At 37.3% G+C, this 24559-nt stretch overlaps 1 protein-coding gene across 1 annotated transcript in view; it reads right to left on the bottom strand.

Moving 5' to 3' along the window:
- Window positions 1–24559, bottom strand: part of LOC139686812 (uncharacterized) — a 128478-nt gene that overhangs the window by 52587 nt on the left and 51332 nt on the right. Inside the window, exon 2 of the mRNA XM_071583879.1 lies at window positions 4994–5201. The gene's annotated coding sequence lies outside the window, so the exon portion shown is untranslated. The remainder of the gene's footprint in view (window positions 1–4993; window positions 5202–24559) is intronic.

Genomic DNA, 24559 nt, shown 5'->3' with positions numbered 1-24559 from the left:
AAAAGTAGGAATATTCGCTTCAGTAACATATTGCTCATTTTTGTTTCTTTCTGATTTGTCATTTATGTCATGATTGCAATTCTGACAAATATTGAAAAACCGTAATATCATGCACTTATGCTTAAGGGTTTTAGTTCAAGTAAATGATAATTTACACATTCGGTAGATGAAGGTAATAATTTGGGTATGTAGTTAAATTAAAAGTGAAATTTCCTGATGCTGTAAAGGTGAATTCAAATGTGCAAGTGAATTGGTGAGGTAATTTTGCCAAAAGGAAATTCTTTTTTTTTAGCACTAATTAGGTGTGGGCACCATCAATGTATTATTGGTGTAACATTCCTTGTTGATAAGAACGTTAAACTTGAATATGCAAGAACCATATTTATTCATGACTGGTTGTTTTACAGTAAGCGGTTTTTGAGGAAGGTTTGGCACATGATAATTGCCTGAATGCTAGAACAGCAGATCAATATTTGAATGCTAGAACTTTTATTCATTATGGAATTCTGTTTCCCCTAAAGTTAATATTTTTCATTAAACTACTTTGAAAGCAATCTTTGATTGTTAATTTTTGTGAAATCATAGAGTTAGGAAAATTTGTCTCCTAGAAATATTTCTCATTTGCTATGTGTTACTAGTGACGAGCTCTTCCAGTCAAAAAGTAAATGCAGGAAAAATTCATAAGACTCATGCATTCAATAGCCATGTAGTATTAATTAATGATAAAAATAAGTAAGGGTGGCTCTTAACTTTCATATAATCTTTCAAAATAAATGTGGTGTATTTGCTATGGCGTCCAGTCATTAGAGCGTTCGTAGCCGGAGGATCACAGGTTTAAATTGGACGTTTCTAGACTTGGGAATAGCTCCGGGGAACAGCGGCTCTTATCAGACTTGAAGAAAGAAATTTGCGGGTCTGATGAGTAAGGGGCCCTCTGATGATTTTAGATGTTTCCCTGAGGCGTGTTCTATATGAACCCACTACGAAAAATTTTCTGCCGAAGCCCATGCCTTTGGACGCCATCAACTAAACTCTTACTTCTCGTAAATTTTCGGGGTATCAGAACTTATTGGGTATTCGAGGGTGGCTCGGGAAAAGGAGCTACCCCCTAACCTGAATGTCATTCCACACGTACTCGTGATAATTGAGTTCCAGGTGACCTGTAGCCTAGCTCATCAAAGTCAAACTCCGATTTGAAGCCTACGGTTGGGTTTGATGTTGAATACCCCATACAACTTCAGGTAGCAACATTTCAGAGGAGTTGCGAGCGTTAATAACCAATCGATCAATAGAATTACAAATCCTTTGCTAATCACTATGATTAAATGCCCTGTAGTCCTCCATGATACTGGTTTAACTAGTTGGTACATCGTTAAATTTTCTTAGAGCCTGCACATGTTTTTACACGAATGAAGCGGCCTGTTTTATCTAAAGAGTACGGCTTTACTTATTAATTCAGAGGATAACCGTGTTTAGGTGAAACTCTCCCTTCAGTCTATTTTTTAAATACTATGGGAATGTGAATACATTACTTATGATTTATTTCTACCGTAAAGTAAGTCGTAATTGGTGCTTTTTACTCATGATTATTAAGTTATTAGACGATTAACATCACGTATACCACTATATGTCAGATAACATTATCTGTGACGCATTTTTTAGCGTTCTTCTTGGCCAACTCGAAATAATATTCCCAGCCTTAATATTTTTTCCAATGCCAATTGCTCAATCTTTTTGATCTGTCAATATAGCATAAAAGGGTGGCAAAAATAAGTAAACGCAATCTACGTTTATTTGTAAAAAGAGTTTGAGATATTACCGATTTCAAAAATTGCCACGGAAAGTAAAAGGATGTGGAATAAATGATAAAGAGGATACACTGTAAAATATAGTAATTGAAGATTCAAAATCCAATTATTTACAAACCTATCCATCTAGGCCTTAGAAAATAATAACTGTAGCTTGTTATTTGTTAATTGTGTAGGCTGTTATTAACACTTCCTACAATTGTCCTTTTAATTTATTGCGGGGCGTCGATAAAATTTAGATTCATTGAATTATAGAATATAGCAGATTACTAATGCTGGGGGAAAGAATAAGAAAATTATGTATTTCTTCATCGGATGTCTTTGTCTTTAAAGTCACTTCTATAAGCGAGTGGTGTCAGAATTTTGGTTGGCAAGCAAAGCCCTTCTTGAAGTATTACATTTCTAGACCTAACTTAACAATATTTCATATTTTCCCTGTTGGTGAGTCAACTGTTGTGTTATTAATACCTTGTTAACCTATCTTCTTCCCTCTTCTCACTCTCGACCCCCAAAAATAAAGCTTTCCTTTGCGTTTTCTTTCCCAATTCACTTCCTCAACCGTCTTCCCGCCGACAGGTCGGAGTGCATTCATCCAAGTCTCCTCAGTACTCCCTCCTTTAGTCCTCTTCCAAGGCCAAAGATTTGTAATGTTTTGAATGGCCTGACAACATATATTTGGCAGGGCTGCTCCAACTTTTACTGAGCCAAATATATTTTTCTCCTTTCACTCTTCTTTCTCTCGCGGAGGAACAAGCATTAATTCAGCTTTCAAAACAATCCGATAAATGTCATGTAAACATTTCGGGTATTATACGTTCCGCTTCAAGATTTTCTGTAAGCTGCGGATAACTTGCCTCATATATTTTTTACGATACATGGCGAGTGGAAGATAATACTTTGTTTATTCTATGATAAGGGGGGAAACTTACGGTTTGTTAACTGTATTGAAAATATCTAACCACCAATTATATTAATTAAAGAAAAATGGTCTTAAATGGAAGTTTATGCAACGTCATTTAACACTGGAAATAAAAGGGATATGTCCGTAACACTAATTTATCTTTTTCTTGGGACTGCACTAAAAATTGCGTGAAGTTTTCTAGGATGGTGGTAAAACTTAACAATTAAATTGTGTATTGAATCTGTTCTCATTTCTTCCCATGTTGATAGCATTCTAATTCATTTGCTTGGGCTTCTATCAATATCGAGCGTGCGCATTATGCTTCAATATATTCACGGTGACAAACAATCAGCTGATTTTTAATGCCTCATTTAAATAAAATGCATTGAAAAATGTCGTATCCGATGAAAAATGTATTCAAATTAGGAAAATGATAAGCAAGAAAGAAGACCACGTATTTAGCAAGCAGCTAAAATAAACCGAATATGTAAACTGTTGTCATCTTAAAAAAACCTTTCAAAATAAAAAAAACTCCAATGAGAGTGTCGTGTGTGGAGTAACAATGTGATTAAACTCAAGCTATTTATATCAGCATGCAGATAATAGCAGGTTTCAAGGAATTTTAGCACGTAGGTCACTGACTGTAACACTTTGAATAAAATACGGGTGGTGCCTATTGATGCCAACCTATAAAAAAATTATGGATGTCATTTCTCGCTGCCATATTTGTTGGGAAGATCATTGATTGAATTGATAAACGATTTTGGATATACATTCAAGTGTGAAAAATAAATGAATTAATTTCACCTTTTTAAAGTGCGAGCGAGTTTCTTTAATCCCTTCACTTAGCTCAACTTTTTGGGGAAATTTCACCTTTTGTTAAAGGTTTACGAGCAACCATAGGGATTATTAAAGGAAAGTAAGTTTGAGATGAGCTGGATAGCGAAGGGGTAACGACATCCAAGTAGCCTTCCGTCGAAAGGTAACTTTCGCAGGCCTTTCCGACGAAACGACTTGGGTACGAACTAAGCTCTTCTAAGTGTATTAATAGCATGCTTTATACCCTGAGGTTAATACTCCCGATTGATTAGCCTCTTATAGTGGAAGACCACCTCATGTCCCCTATCTCCCGCGTTCAGGCTTCTCTTCGTCCATTTTCTCCGGCCTCACCTTCATTCTTTCCCTGCGGCAACGTTTCTTTTATCTCCCTGCTTACCTTCCTTTCTCCCCATCCTTCAGTCTCACTCCTCATCTATTCTGGACCCAAGGCGTTGAATGATTTCGTGGAAAGAGGAGACACTCGGCGCTCGCCTATTTAATGCCTCCTACGTCATCCAGGACTTACTTTCTACGTTTTCCTTCCCGCTCCCTTCATCCTCCCTCTTCCTCCTGCCTTATTTTAGAAATGTGACATTGCGATGGTCGACTCATCCCGTGTGGAAGACTCTCTGTTCTCGTGAGTGATTGTCTGACCAGGAGGTCAAGATTAAGTAACGTTATTATATTAACGTAAAGTTTTTCTCCATGTGCCGCAAGGAGTTAACGAAAATATGACTTGTAAATAGCCGGAACAGTGTCATCAACGTAACATGAACCAAAAAAAATCAGCTACCGTTACAATAATTAAAAATAGAAACATATTTATTTTATACTGATTACCCCAGAAAAGTTTTATTCGCCCACGCGCGTGGTGTGGTTTCATGAAGGTGAAGTATTTTTGGTTAAAATTACATGGGCCATAAACATTTATGAAAAGCGTCCTCTTTCGGGCACTCTTTCTTGTCATCTTCCCAAATAAACTATTGGTTCTTGAAAGAATATAGGTCCCGACTTTCTCGAAAAAACCGAGTGATGCGGCAATACTGATATATAATCCCGAAGTAACCCTTAAGACATAGACTCAGAGAACTTTTAAATCAAGAAGCTATTTTTAATGTCCAAGCTCTTTATCGAGATATACGAAGGGTTGGAGAAATAATCTATGTACCCGTCTAAAGTATAAATGTTTTCCAAGAAGATGTTTCGAAAACAAAATTTATCTTTCTCTTCTCAAACCCTATCCGAATGTAAAATTGATATCATGCATGTATTAGAAAGTAAGAGGGTATATGGGGAAATTTCATGAAACCTTTTTTGGAGATCAAAATCTTTTTAATGAGCGCACGTATTTAAGCTTATTTTTTATTTGTAAAGCGGGGTTACTCAACCAATTTTTTAGGAGCATAGCATAAAATGAAAAGGTGGGTGATCGGAAACAATGAGAAGCTTTCATTCCGCCTGCTACCTGTAAAGTAGTGGCGGTCTGACGTCGTTGATGGTGAGAACATTGAGCTCAGCGCATTTCGCTCTCCCCACCTTCGGCTACGTCAATGGCATCCATCACAAGGTCATCTACGTCAGGTGGTCCGTACAATCTTTATGAGACGCCGGGATACATGCATTCGCCGCTTCTTGCCAATCCGCAGGGCAGCGGCTGCGGTGTTAAGTTGGAGCTAGAAATAGAAGAAAGGTGGTAAGGCGACGGGGGGAATCTTCTAAATCGGTCTTGGAATGAGAGGGCACGAAACAGAGGCATGCGGTCCTGAGGGGAACGCAAGGAAACATTGGCGTGACAAAACAAATTCGAGGAATCAGTGGAAATGTGATTTTGGAGGGAAATTTAAAATATTATATTAGAATTAATGTTATTTAATAAAAATTAGGCTTCACTCCTAAGATTAGTTGAACAGATCTTGCGATCTCGCTTGTTGAATAAAATTTCGAGCATTTCTAAAATGAATAGCGGTACTTTATCCCAAATGCACTTTCTTGATGAAATTACCCTTGCGCGCAAAATAAATTTCTTGGGATCTAGAAATTTATGTTGCACAAGGGAAAATTTATGCTTACTTATTTTGAGAATGAATACGAGTAGAAAGCATTTCAGGTCTATTTCACCTTAAGTGAAACTGATTTCCTTCTTAAACTAACCTTTCATTTTTGCGACCGGTTTTTTCATGCGGCAGTATATTATCTGGAGCTATGCAATAAAACCGGTTGTGGTAGTGAAACGTGAATGGGCAAGTACAAAATTATTTTATCTACGTGTGGCTTAAATTTAGATTGGGAACACTCAACATTAGAAATTCCAGGATTACGTTTAATCCAAGACTTCCTTATAGAGAGTGGAGTAATGCTTCTTTTCATATGGAATGATCGAGCCAAAAATGCTAGGATTAAAAGAAATCACTAAGCTACTGCGTTTGGAGCATGAAAATAACAGGACATTTGATTTTTGCTCTCAAGAAAGGTCGTTGAATGATACGTTTCTTCTCTTTCTGCTTTGGTAATGGAAGTGCTAATAACATACTTAACAGGATTATCCCATTTATTTCGTACATATTTTCAACCTAAATGCACTTGATAGAATGAATGTTAAATATGTTTGCAGAAATAGTATTTACTTATGGGAAGTAACGTATGGTGAAAATAATGGGCGATGAGAAATGAGTGAAGGAATAATATGGCACGTAATGTTATATACTCAGACATTTGGATTTAATCATGTAGAATGATCATAGGTAGTATGCAATGAAATGTAGATTTGGAGAAATATGGTAAAAGTGATTTCAATTCAGGCGAAGAAAAATGGAAACGTGATAAGAGGCTAGAAGAGAATAAGAATTCGATTGGAAAAATTAGAAGAAATGAAGATTGAAGGAATGATAATGCAGTCTCACCTTTGTAGAATAATGGAATATATAATTGAAAAAAGAATGTTGGACATTAACCAAAGAAGTAAGAATAAAAGCGGTATTATGGATTAGATATAAAAATTAGAGAGATTTTGTCAGCTGAAGTGGACAATAGTGTTTGGGACCACGCGCTTAAAAGTTACAGAGGTTGTACTTTAGGTCACAGATATAAATAAAATCACTAAATACCTAGAAGTTAGCAAAAACCTAGTTTTATAATTAAATGAAATTTTAATTGTAGAATGTTAGATGGAACAACTACTGCATTTATACAGGTATGTAGGAATTAAGTGTTGTAAGAGCAGTTAACAAAATGTTGAAGACTAAGGCAAACGACTAATTAAAGTAGGGTCTAAGACAGGAAGGAAAAGGCGATGCGCTGCAGAATTTAATAATGCAGAAGGGCATATCGATGGCAATAAAAATACAATATATAATCGCTTGCTTCCTGGAACGTTTGGATAATACGTTCGAATGAGCAAATGAAGCAATGCCGAATGCATGTGAAGAGTGGGTTGGCAACTTATTCGAAACCTATGCATGAATCAAATTTTCCGAGTTATCCTTTGGAATGAGAACATGGATGGAAAACAATAAGCAGGAAAGTAATACAGGGTTTAAGATTGATCATTCCTGCTGTTTCAGTTAAACTGTAGGGAAAAGATGAGGAGTGGAGGGCGGGAATAGACGGAGAAAGTAGAGGAAGCATTATGAGCCACATTGTGGATGATAAAACTAGCTTTAATTATTGTCAGCCAAGAAATATCAGTGATTATTGAGTGTTCTTATGAGTCAATTTGATGTCCGATGAGGACATGATTATGATAAAATTACGAATTTCCTGTAATGGCTTTCGCCTAGCATCGCCATCAGGTCGGGGTTGTTACTCCGACAGACAAGTTGGCCATCGAAATATTGGCAGAAATGAATATCTTTTCCTGAGACCCATTTCTCAAAGCTACAAGCCAGTTTAGAAGTCCCTCTGATACAAACATTCGAAGTCTTCTGGTGGTAATAACTAATGGAGCAATTTTCATTTGCCTACATTACACAATATGCAAATTTGAAACTTTTATATTTCAGTGGAGGCTGTTTTCAGAGAACTTATAGATCGACTTTTAGCTCATAGAAACGGGTCCCGGGGGCAGTTGCGAGAAGAAATAACCCAGAAAATACGCCGGGAAAGTATCCGATCTTTTATTTCTTCATCCCATTTCCCCGTTGATGTATTAAAGATAAAATGTAAATGCTGATGGGGTAAACCCTCATCAAAAGGGAACGAAAGTAAAAAAAAAGTGAACGAGATGAAAGTGAATATAAATAAATACTAACGCCAAGCGAATATTAACAATAAAGGCATAAATTACAGGATACAAAGCAGTCGCGTTTGGTCAGCATTCAAAGTGAAAATAGGGAGGAGATTACGTTGGAATAAGAAGCATCTACAAAGAAGTGGAGGAAATTGCCAAAAGGGGCATTGGCGAAAACACAAGAAAGAATTTAGTAAAGACATATTAGAAGCTTAGCCTGGAAAGGTGGATGCTAACTCAACCTTATCTTTGTGGAAAGAAGATAAGCATCGTTTGGAGGCTTTTGAGATGTATGTTGTAGGATGGTGAAAATTAGCATGAATAACGTGGAAGGAAAATGAGAATGTGATGTAGGTACACTTTTAACGAAAAGAGAAATTTCTCAGGAAAATTCGAAGTGAACGGAAAGAGGAGATGAAAGAGTAAAAGGAAGTGGTGGGATGTTCATGAATTGGACAGAAAGGACATGAGGACCAGGAAACAAGGAATAGAAATCGTGAGCAACATACGTGCCAGCGAGGACGCAAAGATGGGGGAAGTACAGGGAAAAGATATTTGTAGCTGTAGTTTTGTTTTTGTACTGTCTAAATACTATCCTTGGTCGTTTGAATACTTACATATATTCTATAAAAGTTAACATGCTGACTTCCTTTAACTTCATACATAAATTATCGTCTTTTCATTGAAATCACCTATCCCCCGACACATCACCGCATTACTTTTGCCAAAAGCTTGTAAAATTCATTCTCAATGAAAATGCGATAAGGACTAGCGTGGTGGGTTAAAGAAACGATGAAATTCACATGGACACGCGCAGACGCGCTTGAATACTGCTAATTTTTATTCTTCGCTATATTTATTTAGGCAAAAACAAAAAATAATGAGTTTATTTCACAATTAATAAAATTGCAACAACTTTTTTCAATGTAAAATTCCAGTGTTCAAAGAAGCCTTAAAATATGAAATTCTCGGATTTATATTCGTCTACCTCAAGATGGAATTTTACAAATTTAAGGCATCTAGAGTCAAATGTATTTTTCAGATTATGTTTATCCCTTCTACATGCTTAATTTGAATCGAGCATCATGGAACATTTCATCTCTTTCTCGTGCACGTTTCTCTTGTGTAATATTTGAATTTGAAATCGGTAAAATGCCGATCTGTAGAAAGAGGGAAAGGGAGGGAGTGGTACTCCCAGGTTTGGAATGAGGTTAAACCCAATAAAAAAATGAGAGTCTCGGCGGTGGGCTAGCTATGCAGGCGAGGATTCATTGACTCACGGTGTTGAAAAGGATTCCGAGAAATTCCATAAGAAGAAGCGTTGAGAGAACGTTACCGTGAATAGAATAATGAATTCCATGGGAAGCAAAGCCTAAATCAATACGAAAAGCTGTAAGCTTGAGGGGTGTTTGTTGAGGATATGTGGCTATCACTTGGTATTGCTAGTTACTGGACGGAAATATCGAGCATAAAATTGAAATAAAACGAAGTCTCAAGGAAACCATTTCAGTTATGAGTGAAATATGCCGAGTATAGATTGACTCCATTTAACATTTTCCAATGAAAATGTGCGAATGATTTTGCTTTACAAATTAGTTCGCCTCAGTTCAGTCATGCTGAAGGTGAATGTTTTCATTTTGTTTCGTCATTTATCCTTACATTACGTTTCACGAGTATTTTTTGATTGATACATTTTTTATTTGTGACTATCAAGGGCTGGTAATGGATCTGGAAAACCTCTGTAAGGGATGGACGCATGTTCTGTGATGGAAAAAAATAATAATTAGGCATTTTTCTGTAAATGAAACAAAATCATGCTAAATTTGAAACTAATCACCGCTTCCGCAACTCTTGTACATTATCGAGAATTTCAAAACTTGGACTTCTATTTACCGCCGCGTTGAGATGTAAAGACACAAAATAGACTAGCAGTTAGCCTTAGTTTTTATGGATCAAAGCTGGGATGGCTATAGTGTAAACTTGTCTATGATTAGTAAATTATAGGGCAAAAAAAATCAAATCGGAAATCAACTAAATTTAGTTCTTTCAATCGTGATGTTCGGAGCCATTTCATCTCAGGCCAGAAGTTTTCTACTAAGAAAATATATATTGTTAATACCTCGCATTTAACTGGCATGGATGAAGGATTAAGCTCACTGTTAACGTGTTTTTTTGAAGATCACCGTTTACTTGTAGACCATGGCCACGAGTAGACCTGCCGACTAGGCAGAAAAAACAATGACGACGACTTACAAATGTGTCGATGTGTTAAGAAGAGTTGTAATGCCGAGAGAGTACTTCAAGGTTCGTAGGTGTATTGGAAAAGAGAAGTGACACCCGACGACGCAAGATATTCGTGATTGAGCACGAAAAATCAATGCCTCTTAGTCAGAGTGACAAAATTTTGTTACAAAATTTTTATTTAATGTAGTAGAGTTCATTTTATGTCATCATTTCATTTTGATGTTTTTATCATTAGATTTTGGCTATATTGAGCGAGCAGAAAGTGGTAATTTACTAAGGACAATTTTATTATAATGCTATCCATTACATCGGTTAAATATTCGTGGTCATTAATTATATTTGATAAAAAAACAATTACATCATCTTTGTTCAAGTTTAGCTTGATATTTTTTTGGAGACCGTATAAAAATTTTGCGCATTTCCAGAATATTTATCAAGTATCCTTTTTAATTTTAAAATTGATGTAGATATTAATAATTGCTTGTGGCAAATAAAATAATATTTATTTTACTTTTAGACAACTGCGTAAATCTGTATTTTATAGGCATTGGATTTCTTTCACCTATTAATCTATACTTTCAGCAACTCATGGCTAATTTTCCAAATCAAACTTGGTGTGAATTATGCAAAATTTTAACCATAGTGATACAAAAGTTCATCATTATAGAATTTCATTCACAAATATGCCTTCAAATACACATTAACTTTTTGCTATGATTTCCACGATTGAAATTAACAGCTCTTATATTTGATCTATCAGCCTATTATTACTTGTTTGAAAATAAATGAGGAACTAACCGATATAGGTCGTCCTTGACTTCGAATCAAGAGATGGGGATCAAAAAAGAATTTTGGGTGGTGATGTTCCTTTTAAAAACCCGGTCATCGTTATGCAAAGTCGAAATTTTATGAATGTAGTCAACATTAAAATTCCCCAGGAGGAAGCGATCGTATGATTTGATGCATGATACCTTAGGATATTATTTTTCTCTGAAAATTTCACGTGGTTTGCAATCTAATTTTCAGGTTAATCATGTGTATGAGAAAATTAGTTTGTTTCCTATGTTTTAATAGTTATATGCAAGATCTTGCATAAGCTCTACCATATATTAACTCGGTCATGTATTGAAATTATAGTTATATTAAAGGCTATTTTCAGCCATTGTCTTCGTTGCCGTGAAGCACCTTAGCCGCATCTTCTTGGCATCAAACCTAATCACCAATGCAAATGCGCTCTGATTTGAATATCCAGTTATAAGTCCGAACGCTGTCCTTATCTAGGTTTATTTTCGAGGGTCTTTTTACGTTGTGAGGATAAATCCTCTTTGCTTGTTCATATTCTCGGAAGAATTCATTCTGGACGGTGGGGGTATGCGAGAAAAGTGTGTGAGAATTGTGGGAAGGGCTTTTATTCAAAATATTTCGATACAAGTTCGTGAGATAATCTCATCATCCAGGGGTGGGGAAGAAAAAAAGGAAGGTAAAGATAGAGGCACGACAAGAGGGTTTAGATGGTAGCTCCGTTGAAGTGGATGGAGACGGTGGGAGGGATGTAAATGTATGACCTTCATTGAATGAAGACGTTCGTGCCCTGTGGAGCACAGTGCTCTCAATGAGAGTGGCTTTAAGTTAGGTTAAATACAAAGTATCACTATATAAGGTAAATTATATACGGATCGGAAATGAATCCTTTTAACTGGAAAATGGTATGAGAATATCAATTGATTACTTACCGAAGTATTTTCGAAAGTATGGTGAAATTCAAAATAAAATACTGTTCTATACACCCTCTCGGGATAATATTATGATTCATATTTTGCTACAAGTTGTCTACCGAGTTAAAGTAGACATTTAACGGACCCTGGCACTGCATATTACAATACTCCTGTAACCTGGCTATCGTGGTACTAAATGTCCTTAAACTCTTCATGCACACTACGTGTACATATTAACATAACTCGTTCCTTAGCTTGGTTTTCTTTCTATGCCATTTAGTTGCATGGCTATCATTAATTTATCACCTTAAAATAATAATATAAGTTTGAGAATCAGCAAAATCCCCTCTTCCATGTTAAATAATTAAAAGTGAACAAAAATTTGTAGAAGTCATAAGTTTAAGGAAAAAATATTGAATTGATGTAGCATTTACGGAAAGACAATATACTCCCATGAAATTAGCAGGTTGATTATTAATAATTACCATTGAAATATGACTTCAGTTGTGCGATTTAACTACCCCAAGGACCTTAATTCAGTCATAGCGTAAGTGAAATAATGCCACTTGATGAAATTCGAAAGAAAGTGAAGTTCCCATCTAAAATAAATACGTTTAATATTTTGATGCCAAATTCCGTTGACGTTCATCAGCATCGACGGACACCTAGGGTTGAAATTTGTTTGTTTCCAGATACAGTATATTCAGTGCATTGGTTAATACCTATAGATATTAACCAAATTCACTGAAAAGACCGTATCTGGAACCTCCGCCTTAACATTCACCTCCCTAGTGGAATTTTGATTGCAAATCTTAGATTGCAAATCTTACAAACAACGACACATAAGACTGAAGAGGACATCAGGTTGTGTCCTTGACATAAAATGGTAGATCCCCAACACATTAAGCTTTTTTGTGAGAATCAGGAGGACGACTAGCGTAATGACGAGTGTAGGCATACTAAGATGTACTTTATGGTAATTTGGTGTTTTCAGATTAATAATAAGATCCCTGAAAGGCTTCAAGGGCTTCATGCAAATTTATTATTGTTCGTATGTTCGGTCGGAGGTGGGGTGCGTCTAGATTTTGTCCTCTTTAAAGCTCTTGTAACTTGGTATCACTGAAAAATGGCCTTAGTCTCTTGCATTGACCATGAGAAATAGAATGCTCAACCGATAAAAGGACTGGTCCGAAGGTATTTGCCTGATCTGTCATTTCCTATGGAGGGCAAAATTCCTATTCCCCGTCCCGTTGATGGAGGAAATAGGTCAGCGATATGGCTCCCTAAGGTTCACTCCGGTGATTGTTACCGCAGCGTTCGCCTTTGAGTGACGGCATATCAGAATCCGAAAAAAGAAGCAAAATGGTGTCTAAACCTCAGGATAGAAAATTGGGAGCGCAAGAATGGGTTAGCATCTAAGAGGGGATTTTAGGGAGAGCAGCACGGCCTTCAGTGGGCGAAGAACATTCGGTAGGAAATAAAGCTAATGCTTTCTCTCTATCGAGTTGCATCGTGAATTCATCATGTTTATTTATGAATAGATGAGAGAGATGGAGATAATTGCCAGCGAAAGATAAACTGCCTTAGAATTGACCCGTTCAAATCTTGGCTCTTATTTATCTCCTCGGATCGAGATACCTGTCACGATTCCATGAAGTCCTATTCTCGCTACTGGGATTCTATAATTTGTGCGTTGAAGAAAAGCTTGAAAGCACACCTCGATAGACATCACGAAGTTTTTAGATGAAAAATGCTTCACTCATCTCTTATGTATATCTATGATGGTAGAGAATACTCATTCGTGGTAGATAGTAGCTGGTCTTTGAGGCAAGAGGAGTGTAGATTGGAGGTTTTTGAGATGTGAATTCATGTAGAGTGGAGAAATTACGTTGAAAAGAGAGAAAGACTATACTATAGTACTTATAAATAGTATGGGCAAAGAGAGGAAGTTACAGGTTTGAATATTCGAAAAAGGCAGAGAAATATTGAGGGGTTGTGTTGACAGCCGTAATAGAAGGGTGAAAGTTGGGAAGGCATTGTATTGGAAGAAAGGGAGTAGGCATTTTACTCGTAGACAGCAGGAGGGCAGGTACAAGTTATGAACAGCCGTAATAGAAGGGTGAAAGTTGGGAAGGCATTGTATTGGAAGAAAGGGAGTAGGCATTTTACTCGTAGACAGCAGGAGGGCAGGTACAAGTTATGAAGAAATGAAGAGAGAAATAGGTAGTTCTCACGATACTTAGGATTAAATAGTCGTAGTGACCGTCCAAAAACTACCTTTGAAACAGGTAATATACCTTGATTGATCGATAGCAGCTAGTTTCGTAATTAGAATGCTCGTTGGAAGAAAGGCGCAGGGGTTTGAAAATTTGCCTTTAGCAATGGGATCTGGACAGCTGAGTAGTAGCGTGTTGCGTGTCACCTCCTATTGCCGGAGTAGATCCCTCCTTTGAAATATCGAATCCAACGCCGACCTGGAGGTTCGAGATTGGTGCACGTTCTAGTTGTTGCAAATTAGCGTCGTGATGGATGAGTCCTCAGTGTTGGACAATTAGCGGTGCTGCGCGGGTTGGAGGCGCTTCCTCCCCGGTGCGGCGTGGTAACTGGGGAAGGGTACAAATATTTGGTGCCAGGCCGTGTTAAGAACTTCCCCAGATGAAATTGATGACCAGGCAGATGGCGAAGAGGCGGAGGAAGAGGAGGGAAAGGGCCGGAGCGTCGTAAAGGTATGCCATAATCGGGAGAGTGAGGGGCGACGCCTGCTATTGAAAATATTTTACGTCGCCATTTCGTGGATGACCGACATTAAAGAATTATGCCGTATTTATGATCGTCTCGGAATATTTTGGTTCAGCTGAGAGCTATTGGGGTTGATCGATGGACAGTGAAGGACAGGGTGAGTGGGGAAGAAGATTCGCCGGGTGGAAGGGGAGGAACCAAGTTCCCGTTCATTCGTCTTCTGGACGAAAATTTCTGAGGCGTATCACTTTCTGAACCCGAGCGACGCAAAACATGACGTGAAAAATAAGATAATTACCGTAGAAAATGCAAGGATATTTTATATTGGACGATTCAATTAATCATGAATTTGACAGAATGAAGAATAACAAAGACGAAGACTATTATAATTTCCGCGTATTAAGAGGAAAATTGTAAGTCTTCGTCTCTGTTATTATGGAACAGTTACACCACATTACACCTGAATCTGTAATTTATATCGAGATGAAGAATGCAATAATCCTCGACCAAAAGTAAGCCACAACTCTACTGTATTTTTACATGCTTTGCATTAGTGAGATACAGATCGGATTTCATGCATAGTTGTAAGTTTTTCAGTAGCATTCTGGTCCCTGCTTGTATATCGTGGGGAGAGAATTTGCATGTAACACACAGGGCTTCCGATAGAACATTATACTGTTGAATAATTGGCGTCTTTCATTAAGATTTACTGGACACCGATATTGTGTTCCTGTTCATTCTTATTCCCTCTCTTAAAGTTTACTTAGACTGACCAACCAAGTAATTTAACGCACATGATAAAAAGGTTTCAGCAGTTACTCAACTCCCCTTAACTATGTTACAACATATCAACTGAAGTTAGTTTGCCTTTATATGCTTGGGAGACGTTAGTATTATACATTTGTGACTGTATTGAGACCAGTAATTGAACTTGCAGCTTTCAGAAAATCCTTCATCATCAAAGGTTTTCCCTGCATATCTTTGGTTTCTGGGGCTGTCTTTCAATTCTGAAAACTGAGAAGGAAGTTCACGTGACAGGATATGGCTATCCCATATAAAAAAATGTGTGAGTGACAGTAATAGGCTATTCCGTTCGTATAATACAATTCCATAGCCGAGTGCCCATTATTACCGTTAATACTATTCCCACTGGTATAAAATAATGCGAATATTCTCAGGCGGTACTTCAATGTAGACTACTTAGCGACACGTCGCATTAGCAATATAGGCACAATGGAATTCAGTTTTACTTCTTTAGACCAATGCTGTACGGGTGTGGTAGTCCAGTGGTTAGAATTAAGGGCTAATAAGCAGAGGACCCGGTTTTGGTTACTGGTGACCCATGCTGTGTGAGTTTTCGGGCGCCAGAACTTATTCAGAAGCCATAGATATTACAGGACGATGTGTGAATTTCACATGTCGTTAGGTATATAGTATTAGATGGTGTTTACCCTCACTGATCAGACTAATCTTCGGGTTGTCTTCTTGTTTTTTTTATCAGTGCTTGTTCAAACAAATTTGGCGGTGTGGCAGCATAGTGGATTGTCCCATTGGTAACAGACTAGAGGGAATCGGAATCAAATTCCAATTACAACCCTGATGACTTTCATCGGAACCGAGGTTTTGCGATTTACAAGGTTTCAAAATTTATTGGAAGAACGGAGGCAATGTATTACGAAATATCCCCTGCTCTGAATAAGTAATAGGCTTTCGCACATTCAGAGCAGGGGGTAGTAGCATTTAGGCACAGATTATTTACGCATAGTATTTAGACCGCCGGGATTTGAACCCGGGCCCTGGGGGTGTTGAATATTTTTCAGAAGTATCTCGATCCCTAATTGAGGTGCTATTTGGAGGGCACTTTGAGTGAGTACGCCGTCCGTGGGATGGGACGTTAAGCTGCGGACCCCAAGGCGCCTTTCGTAAAGAGTGGGCTAATGCCGGCGCCGGGTTTCTCTCCACCCTTCATCCTCTCCTGTCCATCCCCTATGGCGCAAATGATCTCAGCTGTCGGTCGCCTCCCCTAAATACTGCTACCCCCTGCTCTGAATGTGCGAAAGCCTATTACTTATAATTTTTTGCAATATTCTATTTTTTGTGGGGTCATTTGCACATTTGTGCTTAAAAAGTTTCTACTTTTTTTAGCTGAATTGTCATGAATGAATCGTATGTGAAGTAATTAAGGTACGAATGAATTTCAGCAATGGTCTCATTCCGAGATTTCGAGGTTAAATTGTATTTAAAATCAAATCCAATTTGTCACTGTGGGTTCACGATAAGTCACGCGCCCAATCTCCTCCTCGTATTTGTGTAGCATACGGCAGTTTATTTTGGGAGGAGCCAGTCAGGGACATCGCAATATCAGCATATTAGTGGCAGCTGGTATATTTCCCATCGAAATGCAGCCATGCCTGGGAACTTTGAAAAGTTGTCACGAAGTTTTGGTGTAGTTCATCGAATAAGAATGCGCTTCCCGAAAGAATTGAATGCTCCCGGAGTTTTTCTGACCACCGTTCTCTTCTCCACGCATTCAATATGCCATGAAAAAGGGAAGTGTTGATAGAAATGTTCAGGTACAATATGGCGTTTAGTGTGGCAGGTTTTTTTTTATCGGTTATCCTCTAAATCTCTATTGAAACACGTCAGTAATAATGACCCAAAAATATGGCAACCCGTATTTACATTCTTTAAATTTAAATGCTTTATACTTAAACTTCGGAATTTTTCAAGTGAATTCCATATTTTTAATTCAATCGGTAATAACGAATGACACACCGGAATCATTTGAAAATATTCTTTTCATCCACTAGCTATAGGAAATGTCATCGCAGAACACAAGGAAATTTCGGTACTCGACATGCTCCTATTTATTTAAAGAATACGAAGGGCAGCGCTGCCTTGGATAATTTTTTACTTTAACTAGATCAATTACCGTCGATAAAAAATCACCTTGAGTTCAAGATTGTTCAAGCAAGTATTCAAGAAAAATGGCACATTTATCTAGTCTTGGCGGTTCCCTCATTTCCACTGCACGCTAGCTAAATCTCTTGGCCTTTTCAGATAACTTTTAAACGCAAAAGGAAACTTTATTACCAAGGCAGAAATTTTAATATTTGATTTGGGTTATAAAATAGTGCTTCGAAGTTTTCCTATTAATCCACTCTATCTACGATGTGAGGTTATCTATGATCAGATTTTAGTCAAATTTCACATAGTAATATTTTATATACCTTAACTAAGGTAGCCATAGTTAACACGTTACTCAGCGAACCGATAGCAATTTGGATTATTGCACTACAAAAGGAATTGGTGTTTTTGAAATAGTTAATGAACAATACATCCTTTAAAGGATTTATACAAATAGAGGGAACCTTTTGTGAATTCTTGGAATCCATAACCGTTAAACTTTTGCTTGTGACAATTCAAAGATGAAACGTGGACATTTCTGATAGTTTGTAGATATATCAGAAGCGTACATTTTTTCACCTAACAGTCTAATCAGTTTCATTTTTCTGTAATATACTTAAGAATAAACAATAAAAATATCAGTTTTCATTATTTGTAAAGACTTTCCTTATTTAAAAATAATAACATATTTTTGAAATCTTTGATTGAATAGCAGGTGAAATTAATGCTACAGCTTGAATGAAAATATAATAGGAATTGTCTGATGATTGTGAATCTAATATATATAGATGCATACGATGTTTATAACAATTTTATAATTTACTATTCGGAGAAAACAAAGTTTACTCAAGTAATTACTATTATTCAACTTGAATACTTTATTTGCATAAAACAAAATTTCTCTTTGCAATCAATACAAATCATTTTGTTTTTCTCATGTGTTATCTAGCATATGACATTTTAGTTCTCATTTTGCTCTCCTATTTTTTGAAAGCATCTCTATTGAACGAAAATTTAAATAAAGTAAAACAGAATATTATCAGTAACGTTTGGAGATGAAGATAGAATTGTGGTTGCATTCTTAAAGATACTATTCTTCTCGAATGTATGGATAGTCCAGCGTCAAATCGAAACGTTACACCATTTCCAAAATGATGACTCGTTTCCTTTAAAGAATTTTAGTAACTTAAATACTTAAATAAGATTTATGCATAAATATGTATAATGTAGTGACACTCCCTTGAAGTGATGCAACGGAAAAAATCATTATGCAGCTAACTGCAGAGAATCGGATAAGACGTTAAGAGATTAATGGACATACAGTCATACAATTAGTAGAGAGAGACTGTGCCATTACGTGACGTCTATTGACATTTGTTGAATTAATTTAAGAACACATATTTTTATCGATAGCTGTGCGAATGCTGTTGTAGTGATAGGGGTAGGAAACTTCTGATTGATCCCTGAAAAGATTACATATCCTTCTGTGACTAGAATGTGTTTCTGGTGATCTAACGCCTCCGTACAAAATGCCTATTTTCGTATCTCTCTTTCAAGTTTACCTGATGAACTATCTCACACTATAGTGCTCAGTATCCATCTACCTTCTCAAAATTTCAAAGATAAAATTTCCCTATTATTATTATTTTCCTATTATATTTATTCTTCCTTTGCCTCTCAGGGCTCCAACACAAATGTATTCATTTTTCAAAGACAACATTTATGAACCATTCCAAAACCTAAATCCCGAGAGTTGTCTCATCGCTTTCCTTTAGTTTTCACTTAGAACTCCGATCATCAACTTATTTACTTGTTCAATGCCATTAATTTGATTAGCCAACTATTTGTTCAGTTACCACACTAGCATGTCCATTTTAGTCCAAAATACAGAGAAAATTCTTGAAATGAGCCTTTAGGACCAATTTATGTCCTACTTTGATGTTGGACTCGGCCTGCCGACTTTTTTAGATTCCCACGATTTTCTTTTTCTTATGGTATATCCCATCCCAAAAAATAATGGAATTTCATGATGCATGTAATATCCTTATCTCTTAATGCGCTTATTAATGCCCACTATTAATATTATTTTTCTGACTCCCAAAAACGAAATATTTATAATCCAAATACCTTAACTTTCTGTTCATTTTATGTCCGTCATTCCCTCCTAAAATTTACTGCAATTATACGAGTATGCACTGCTTAAAACTCACGATTCATTATGGCTACAACTCTCTTGCTCCAAACGCTGTATTCGCCCATCCATATTTCCATATTGTCTAACCGATACTCATGCGGTCATAGATGAATAAAAAAAAGAAATGCCAAATGGGCTCCTTTCATTTTTTTAAATAAATAAATTTGTCTTTATGCCTGGGCTGAAAGCATTTTTGACCAGCTTACATCATCTTTTTAGCCTGTTTTTCTCCTCTTCTTCTTGATAAACTAATGGGCTCCAAACTTTCCTTTACGGATCTATTCTGGTTGGTTTGATGTCACGTCAATGGAAGCGGAAAATAATTTCTAAAATAAAAATGTAGGGAAACCAACGAATTAGTTAATTTTTGCCATTAAATCCTAAAAATAATTTGCTAGAAGACTTAACTATTATTGCATGAATCGAAAATTACATCACTAACTATCGGAAGGGATTAGTTTATTATGAATCGGTTTTACATATTGACGACTGATACGACGATTTCCGAACTTTTAACCTGAGTAGAATGGAATAGATGAATCTAAGTTTTGCCATTATAATTATTTGCTAATTACTGTACCAAACAATTAAATCCTAAAAATAATTTGCTAGAAGACTTAACTATTATTGCATGAATCGAAAATTACATTACTAACTATCGGAAGGGATTAGTTTATTATGAATCGGTTTTACATATTGACGACTGATACGACGATTTCCGAACTTTTAACCTGAGTAGAATGGAATAGATGAATCTAAGTTTTGCCATTATAATTATTTGCTAATTACTGTACCAAACAATTTCTTTAAAATAATCATTAATTACCAAATATTTAGCTATGTTGATTGTTACGCATTATCATTTCCTTGGATATCTCTCCTAAAAAGACATTTCAGGGAGACTCGAGAAAGCGCTTTAAGAATACTTGATGAGTCTACCAAATAAATTTGGTGGACATGGATTATCATTATATTCCCCGAATTTTCTCTCAGATACACTTTATGAGTCTTATCTGAGCGTATAAAACCCATGATATTACCCAAAAACTTTCATTTTCTAACGCATAAATATTCTCACCTATCATGAGACGCGATTATTTTAATGAATATTATGATTGAGGAAATAGAAGGACAATGTCACATAGGGAGGACCAAATTGTATTATACAGAGTAGATAATGGAAAATGTCGGTACTGGGAGCTACGAGGGGACGACGACTTGGAGAGCTGCTACAAAGCAACCTTCGAATCGAATGCTCATGAGAATGGAGATTTCTAAAATAATATCGGGATTAGCTAAATCCTTTCGACACTAGTTAACTTTTCGTTTTATTAAACCCAAGTATGCACGCCATGCATTTCATTCCTAGGACCCTTGTACTAAATAACGTTTTGAAGAGACCTCGAGTACTTGTCCGGGTTTCTCATTATATTGGTACGCTATTCAGTGTAATTAAGAGTGGAAGGTTTCTTTTTTTATAATTCCAATTTTCTCATATATAATGAGTGTTTTTGTGTAGAAGAAGAGCTGTTCATTAATTTAGAAAGTTTCCTCTTCTATCATTGTCCTCATTCATTTCTTTATTTCCCCTCATACACAGTCTCAAATTGTATATTCCCTTCAACCCTCTCCCTAGCTTGCTAACAATTTTCCTATTCATTACTTCTTTCGCCACGACGTCACTGGACAGTATGACTCAATCCCATCTTTGATTCTTCCCCTGATTTCATCTATTGCCTTCTCTCCTTGCTAAGGACATTTTTGACAGTTTTATTTTCTTATTTTCACAGTCAAACTTAATATCTTAAGCCTCTTTAAAACTTTCATTACGATGGCTTCCGACCTTCGAACGTTCACTTCCATAAATTCTTGTTTCTTGCCTCTCACATTCGGTACACTTCACCTTTTTACCTTCCATCTTTCCGAATTATTTATAGTCGTTCTAGTTTTAAATATTTAGTGCGAGTGATTAAAATCTTTTCGGCATACTCGAAGAAACTGCTGGAAATACCTCAATAGTAACTGTAGCGGAGTCATTAAGATGTGTGCAGATATAGGCTAGAATTTCACAGCGTAAAGATCGTTCGCCTCGACCGGGGTTCGAACCAGGAACCCTCGATTTCCGTTCAAGTGCTTTTTAGCCATTTAATACACGAATTCACAGTCAAAGACGGTGTCATGGGAGCTTAAATGGTTGAAACACAAGTTTGGAAATCGAAGCGACCAGATCCAAATGCCGTTTAAGGCGATATATGTTTTCATTGTGAAATACTAGCGTATATTTTGGACAGAGGATTTCACCGCTCAATCTGTCACGCATAGATTTGCATGGTGGTGTGATTCACTGGCCTGAGTAGCTTCGGGTGGAGTGCTGTCACGTCTTGCCCTTACGGTGTCTTTTAAGGGAGGCCTCAGGCAGCGGCCTGGGGTGGGTGACGTGTATTGGAAGGGAAGAATCGAAGAGAAACATTGAAATGGGCGGTGGGGGTACAGGGAAGAGGAGCTGGGGAAGGAAGGGGTCACAGTAGGTGGCGGTAAAAGGAAGATGTTGGGGAGGGAGGATAGGGATTTTGGGACGAAAAGCGGTTTACGGGTTTACGAGAGACGCGCTAAAACGCTCGCCACGTACTCATTGCGAGGGACGGGGGAGGAGGAGAGCGGGGGGGGAGAGGGAGGGCTGGTAGATGATGAGCAATGACGTGGGCTGGGAGAGAAGATGGAAAAGGAGCCGTTAGACGAATAATTAGGAGGCAAAAGGGGGACCCGTGGAGGGAGTGGTGATTGTTGCGGAGAGGAAATTCGCTGCGGCTATCATTAAGGCCTCCGACCCCTTCTCAAATTGAATTCAATTGAAATCGAGAAATTAAGGCTGCGGCTCTCGGAGATAATGGAGGAAAAAAACGAGGGTCCACCGCCATGAGGGGGTATTTTTATTCTTTTTTATGTATTTTTTAAATCCGTGGTGGTAAGATTAGATCCTGCGTACAAAGCTCCGGCCGCATCTTCCTTCAAAGTCGTACCCATCTCGCGTCAATCCCTACAGGATACTTAGCCGTTATTTCACTCAAAGGAGAAAATCCTCGCCTGGAAATAGCCAGAATTTTCTCGCAGGAATCTCTAGGAGTTTTACAACCGAAAAGATGTGCTTTCATTGGTCTTATCACCACATTAGAGTGAGTATTCGTTTCGAAAGGAAAGGAATCTCTGCTAAGATTATCCTTCTATCCAAGAAGCCATCTCGTCCCGTCATTCCCTCTGACTCTAGATGGTGGTGTGACTTGAAATATAGTAATATTATTTCAGATAAGACGTCATAGACAAAAAAGGTTAAAATTAGAGATCTGTAACTTTGATTGAGTTGACAGTAAAATAGAGGATCTGCTGCAGCATAGAAGATGAAAAATAAATTAAATCCGTGTTCTTTTGTCTAACGTTCAGCTCCATTCAGAGGAAGTTATAAAAATATGACATAAAACGAGAAAAATACGTAAGATATGTCTCTTTTCCCATAATGTTTAAATAGGTAGTGTCCACACCAAAGCGCTAAGCGTTTCACCAAAGTTTTTACGACATTTTATATTTTTGATTATTCTTATTATTTGGTGGGTCGCGGTAGTCCAGTGGGTAGAGGGTTGGACTGCTGATCGGAGGGTCCCGGGTTCGATTCCCGGGCAAGGCACTCTGGCCACCTGCAGCTCCACCCAAACATTCACTTTCGGTCCTAGGGAGGGCTGTTCGGGCTTCCCTGAATGAATGAATAACCCTCATTAACCATGAAGGTTATCCTCGGTAATTAACCTATTTTGATCAGATACTGTAACAATCCAACCTTGCATTTACAGATTTTTAAGAAAAAATAGTGAAGTAGCAAAGTAGTGAGAAATTAGATTAATTGATGATGCACCCTCTTCAAAGGTCCGATGATGCGAGGAATAGAAAAAGCGCATGTTTTGGAGAAATTATTAATCAAGATAATGTATGCCTAGGAAGCAAGAAGGGAGGCGGAGAAAAGCATTAATGGGGAAGAGTGGGTAGGTGAAGACGAGCGTTTCTATGAGTGAACTGCATGTATGGAACTCCAAGTGAAGGATGTTTTTCTGCCACCTAGGGGTAGAGTATCAAGAATAAATGAATGAAAAAGCAATAAATTTGCAAGAGAAAGTATTTTGTGACTATTTCCATGGTTTTTAATGAATTAGTGTGGATACGTTACGTATTAACGCACCGCCATATATAAACATCCGCTTTTATTACTTTTAAATACTCTACCGAATGGCGAGTAGAGTCCCGTTGCATATTTGAGTCTGGCGTGAACTCAATGTTACACAAGCTATTGTGAAATAAAATAGCTAAAAGCGTGGTATCATAGATGATTCGTTCCGTAAAAACTATTAAATTACCAAAACCAAAGTAATTAATTAACTATTACTACAACCATTTCCACGCCAATCGTTCAAATTACCGTTTGTGTGATATTTAACCCATGGAGTGAGGAGGAATTTTTTTAAGGAAAATTATGCATGTATAATATTCTTTCGTGATCCCGGGATATCAGCAAACCGTCAGTGCAGCAACAAATATAAGGTCGACATTCATTCAGTTGTGTACTAAGCGAATTGTGACTCATTTGATTATGTAGGAGTATTACTTCAACCAGGCTGATAGAAAAGTTACGACAAGAATCAAAGAACGCTGGAGATTATGGGATTCTAGAGAGTCTTCATATTTCTCGAATAAACGTCCTCTAGAGGCTTCAAATCATTTTAACTTCAATACTTTGATGATGATATTCTTTCACTTTTACGACACGAAAGGACCTTTAATGGCTATTAGGTAGCAATTGGCTTTTTTACCACAGGACCAGCGCTCGTTACCGAATGATTAACCATTTAGAGATCATTCTACACTTCTTGCTACTCTTTCTCCAAATAAGTAAACCACCTCACCCTTTATTTCATTCTTCTCTTAATTTTCCTTATTCGAGACCCTCGCTTGGACGATTAACAC

This window comes from Hetaerina americana, unplaced genomic scaffold, assembly GCF_022747635.1.
Source record: "Hetaerina americana unplaced genomic scaffold, ioHetAmer1.1.p SCAF_15, whole genome shotgun sequence".
NCBI lineage: Eukaryota > Metazoa > Arthropoda > Insecta > Odonata > Calopterygidae > Hetaerina > Hetaerina americana.
This window is presented reverse-complemented; position numbering and strand designations above follow the sequence as displayed.